Source organism: Mytilus galloprovincialis, chromosome 10 (genome assembly GCF_965363235.1).
Source record: "Mytilus galloprovincialis chromosome 10, xbMytGall1.hap1.1, whole genome shotgun sequence".
NCBI classification, from domain to species: Eukaryota; Metazoa; Mollusca; class Bivalvia; order Mytilida; family Mytilidae; genus Mytilus; species Mytilus galloprovincialis.
The window spans coordinates 85,283,075-85,289,618 of NC_134847.1; positions in this window are offsets into that span (position 1 = coordinate 85,283,075).

The following is a 6,544-nucleotide window of genomic DNA, read 5'->3' on the forward strand; positions in this document are numbered from 1 at the left end:
TACGGGAAAGAATGAAATGGCATATATATTGTATGTTGTATATCGTGTAGCGTGAGATTATGAATAAAGGAAAGATTGCACTGCACATATTTACCTGTATTTCTTACATTATATAACGAAATAAATTTCATTATTTACTGTTTAAGTTCAAATCAATTGTATCGTTTATTTCGTCATAATAGTACTAACTTTTATTACGAAATAAACCAATATGTAGATTGTGCAATACTAATTAATTTGTATGCATAATACGGGATAGAATGAGGATCACTCATATATCTACAAAAGACAAAAAATAAATAATACATATCGTTTATTCCGTAATTAAGAGTATTATAGATAAACTTAATTACGAAATAAACCGATACATAGATTATAATATGTTGATTGCTTTTGTATGCATTATACGGGATAGAATGAGAATCAGTATATATATGTACATATCTTTATAGACCAAAACTACACTTACTGTATTTACTTCTTACTAACAACATATGTACCTGTGATTACCTTTATTCTATTGCCTTAACAACAAACGCAAAATTTACACTTACCTGCATATTTAACGGAATAAACGATATCAATATAGGTAATATTTAAACGCATTTGGTAAATTACGGGATAGTTTAAACTATCCCGCATTTGGTAAAACAAGTTGATTTTTAAATATTTTTCTTCCCCCAAAAATATCTTTACCCCTTTTTTTATAAGATCTCCCCAAAGAAAACCCTTTCATCAACTTTTATTTACATTCATTAATTATTCTTTTTTATCTTGTATTCAATATTAAAAGACACTTTTTTTTTTTATTGAAATCGCCGTATATATACTGATCCTCATTCTATCCCGTATTCAATATAATAAGACACTTTTTTTTATTGAAATCGCCGTATATATACTGATCCTCATTCTATCCCGTATTGAATATTATAAGACACTTTTTTTTTTATTGAAATCGCCATATATATACTGATCCTCATTCTATCCCGTATTGAATATTATAAGACACTTTTTTTTTTATTGAAATCGCCGTATATATACTGATCCTCATTCTATCCCGTATTCAATATTAAAAGACACTTTTTTTTATTGAAATCGCCGTATATATACTGATCCTCATTCTATCCCGTATTCAATATTAAATGACACTTTTTTTTTTATTGAAATCGCGGTATATATACTGATACCCATTCTATCCCGTATTCAATATTAAAAGACACTATTTTCTTGAAATCACCGTATATATACTGATCCTCATTCTATCCCGTATTCAATATTAAAAGACACTTTTTTTATTGAAATCGCCGTATATATACTGATCCTCATTCTATCCCGTATTCAATATTAAAAGACACTTTTTTATTGAAATCGCCGTATATATACTGATCCTCATTCTATCCCGTATTCAATATTATAAGACATTTTTTTTATTGAAATCGCCGTATATATACTGATCCTCATTCTATCCCGTATTCAATATTATAAGACACTTTTTTATTGAATTATTCGTATATTACGGGAGAGAATGAGGATCAGAATAATACACATCTAACGATATTTTTTGAGGAATATATAAAATAAAATCTTTCCTTTATTCATATAATAAATGATAGCAGTTTTACATATGTTGAAAATCGGCATTTTTCTCCAATCCCGTACGGGATAGAAACACGATATAGCCCCCTCTTTTTTTAAATGGCTGGATCCACCCGTGTTCATCTATTTACTTTGTTACACCCTACATGATGATGTGGGGCATTCACAATGGTTTGTTTTTGTGGGATGGTCTACTACAAAACCTATATTTATATTGTATATAAAAAAGATGTGGTATGATTGCCAATGAGACAACTGTCCACAAGAGACCAAAATGACACAGACATTAACAACTACAGGTCACCGTACGGCCTTCAACAATGAGCAAAGTCCATACCGCATAGTCAGCTATAAAAAGCCCCGATAATGTAAATCAATTCAAGAGAAAACTAACGGCCTTATTTATATATAAAAAAAATGAACGAAAAACAAATATGTAACACATAAACAAACGACAACCACTGAATTACAGGCTCCTGTTCTGACTTGTATGTTAATGTATTGAAAACTGCATGACTCATCCTAAATTTGCTTGAAATATTTCTTACTGGATTTTTTTTAAATTGAGAAAATTCAAGTTGAATATTATGACAAAGCAAATACTTATGTGTAAACTGTGAAACGAGCATGTTTGAGTATATATTTAAAATAATTTCTAAGTCAAGAATAACAAAACATGGATATATGTTACAATTCTAAAGCATGTCTTATATTATCAATCAAGAACTATTAATCAAATCAATGTAACTATTTATTTTCATGTGAACTCGTGTCAGTTTAACTTTTTATATATTTGCCCGGTTAGCATAGTTAGTCAAAATTCAATTATGCCTTTTAACTTGTTTTGGTCTCTTTTGCATATATACCCATCATCTCATTTTAAACATGTTTCAAGTGTCTTGATTAATTCCGCTATTTAAGGACTTTCCATTCAACAGTCATATTTTCTACATGTGTTAAATTGTGCTTTGACTACTTCATTGTTTGGTTGCTGTATCATTGATATATATTCCACATCGCCTTTCATCATGCTCATGATGCTTATCCACATTTGATTTCAGATACATGTATTTTGCCTTTTCCAAATTATTAAAATATTTTATTAAAATTTATTTTTATATGCATTCAGTATGTAGGGAGTGATACAAAACATCTATCTGTAAGGCAAGCATATTATATTATGTAAACATGGCCTATACTTAAGCATTTTATGAATTTTATAGATATTTTAAATTTGTATTACAAAAATACAACTTGATTAACTACATGGTATGTCTCAGATCATGGAAGTAATATTTAAATATTACTTCCATGCTCAGATCAATTTGGTTTAAAAGATACTAAACATGTTTTACATGAATAATTCAACTTCAAAATAAATAATTTTAAAAATATATTTACTGAACCTGAGTTCATGACCATGTAAATGTGATATTAGAAAAGGTAATAATCAGGATGTTAACACTGAAAAGTTAATTATCAGGACTTCTTATATACATGTTATATGTAATAAACAGATTAAGACACAACAGTTTCATGAGTTTATTGCCTTGAGCATGTTGAGAGGGATGAAAATTAAAATGTCATGGGTATTGAAGATGATTTTATAATGATATTAATAAATTTAAAATGTCCTTTTCAAATTGTGGATAAATTTATAATTGAAAGTTATTTAAAATTATGAAAAATATGAAACATTAGGATATATAATCTTTTATTTTGGATATTAAATTAAAAGTTTATCTAACATGTCTAAGTCATGCAGCCAAGTATTGATTTATCAACATAAATATGGGTAAATAACTAATATAAAATAAACAAAATGTGTTGTCTGGTTAAATAAACAACAATTTTGAAAGCATTATATAATACAAGCTGTAATAAGTAAAAAGTATACCGGGTAATATTTAAGATGTCAAATTAAACTCATCTAATTACTACTAATAATAAGGAGGAAATACTAGCTTTTTTTTAGGTTGCTAAACTGTTTAAATTAAAGAAAGGGTTTTACCTTTGAACAAAGATTCTACATTTCATGATTTACTTAAAAAAAAAGGTGTAGTCATTCATGACACAAAATGGCATTCAACAATGCATTTTTTTGGTCATCTTTGTAGTATTTATTTCCTTTTAAAATGATCCAAAGAAATCACCTGTTATGCTTTAGAGAGAAATAACTTTGTCTGGCTTTAAATAATTGATCAAAACAATCTTGTATAGTGCTAGCCTCAATTAGACAGTAACCCTTCAATGAAGTACACACTTAAGAAAACATTAATGTAGAAAGAGAGAACATATTTTTTTGAAATAGAACCCCAAAAAAAGGGTAACTTTTATTCTTCTTCTCATACATATAAATTCAATTGTATAAGTCTCATAAATTCATTTGTGTACATCATAGAACTTTGTTGCCAAGAAATTATGATTACTAGTATTTATACATGAATATATCTTCTATATAACATGTATAAATTTAAAGAAGTATTAAGTAATTATAAGCATGATAATTATACAATATTAGATAAGTTTCAATACTTTATTCTTAATTTATGTTTTTTTGTTTGTAGAATTCTCATTGGTTTGAGCATGATTCCCAGCCAGATTATGAAGCTAGCATAAAAAGGAAATACATATAGCATGTATAGGTGACACTAAGTATCTCGCATACCTGTAAATTGTGAAACAGTGGATTAATTCATAATTTGGTGTTACTGACTTTGGTGTTTTTGGAAATAACAAATAGGGCTTACAGCAATATGCCATGATGTTGATGGGATTTCATAACAAATTGGACAAGAAGAACATTGTGCATTGTACAAATAGCAAACTTACAATTTGAAAAAAAAAGACTACATTACTTGATGACAGTGAATACCTTTGATAATTAATTCATTTGAAATTGAAATAATAATTTGGAATTAAAGAGAATTCAAAGTTTTCTGGGAATATTAATATCATAGTGCATCATATTTGAATTCTATGAAATACCTTGGATAGTTGTTCAAGAATAGCAAATTGGATTAATAAAAAAAATCATAGTTTAAGTGAATATCAATAGTGCATCATATCTGAATTCATGAATACATGTACCTTGGATAATAAATTTATATAAATTTGGAAATTGAGAGAATATCTGATTTGTGTGAAATTTATAGTACATGTACATCACATCTGAAGTTAATACTTGCATTCCTATTGTTGGCTATATGTACCCCCAGGGGGTGTTAACTTAAACAACCTTGATTACCCATGAGGGTCTGTCGTGGTGGGTCACTATTGGTAAGTGTCATTATGACGGAAGTTTTTAATGACCTTGACTGCCTTTACAGCCCTTGCATGTACGTTGGTTGATGTCAAATGACTGCTTGCTGTACTTATATAAGAGTCTGAATGTACATACAGTATATTAATATAATCATCTAAATTAATGTTCATTCTGAAACTGCCATTTTATACTAGTCAAAAACATTAAACAATACATGTACTTCAAAGTATCATTCTACATTTATTGTCTTACCTTCCACAAAAGTCATTTAAAGTTGCTCGTACATGTATGCAGGACATAGGTATTGCAATCTTGGGCTGATGAGGTAAACTTTTTTTTATAAAGCTTTACATTTTAAAAGCTGAAAGAGCTGGATGCTTCTTTTCTTCTTATCAATTTTTTGTATTCAGATAGCTAATATGATATGAAGTTTCAGTCTGTCATTATATGTCCATTGCACCTGACCTCATTTTCATGGTTTAGTGACTGCATGTAAAAAATACTGTTTTTCTAACAGTGAGATGCTCTCTTATACGAGTACATTTTGTAATTGGATACATTTTTTGTATACATTTGTACATGTATATGATATAAAAAAAGAAGATGTGGTTACACTGGTATGATTGTCAATGAGCATGATGAGACAACTCTCCACAAGAGACCAAAATGACACAGAAATTAACAACTATACATGTAGGTCACTGTACAGCCTTCAACAATGAGCAAAGCCCATACTGCATAGGCTAGTTGGCTATATGTAAAATAGTAAGTTATGACTTTATTTAAAGAGGGTGACGCAATTAGCTTTCGCTAATCTGCATTTGTACCTTGAGGCCCTCATAAAGAACAAACAGTACAAATATTACAAAGCTTACAGTTTCTAACATATTATTAATGGCAATGTAAAACAATTCATATGAGAAATATGAGTATCTAAATTCTTGCAAGGTATACTTGTCTATCAGGTTGAGCTGACCTGACCTTGACTTCATTTCATGGATAAATGGATAGGTGATTAAGGTTAATTTCAGTGAGTTTAGGCCAAAATAAATAATTGTGTCTCCTATTTCACTCTCCAAAAAATTAAGAAGGGTAGATAGGAAAAACATTTTGTTCTATTAACATGATTAAAAAAATTTGTTTTTAAATTTCTATACTTTTTTCTGTTAATGTACATGTACATGATGTACTGTGATAACATTTCCCATATTTGACAGCTAATACACTGCAGTCTTAGTCGTTTCAAAGATTGGTTTCTGATATGTTTTACTGATGAGTGTTATTTGTAATTTGTAATTATCATTCACACAAGTTATCTGATGTGGAAAGACATCAAATGATGAATACATTGTTTAGGGTGGGCTAGAAACGGAGGTATGGTCGGGAAAACCAGAAACATGCAATAAAATTATTTTGGCCTTAATACAGTACTCCAGTAGATCAACTTCATGTATATTTAATGTACATGTATAGACAGAATGGAACCATTGAGTATATGTCATGTATGTCTGACTGGTAGGGTTTATCAGACATTGAGCTAAATGTCATGGGTTCATTGGACAATGTTGAGTTTTTGTGGTTTTGTCTATTTTTAAATGTTTCTCAGATGCGATAAGCTACATTGTACATGTATAGGATAACTATTTGTTTTGCATATGACATGAATGTTAGGTGTACATGTTT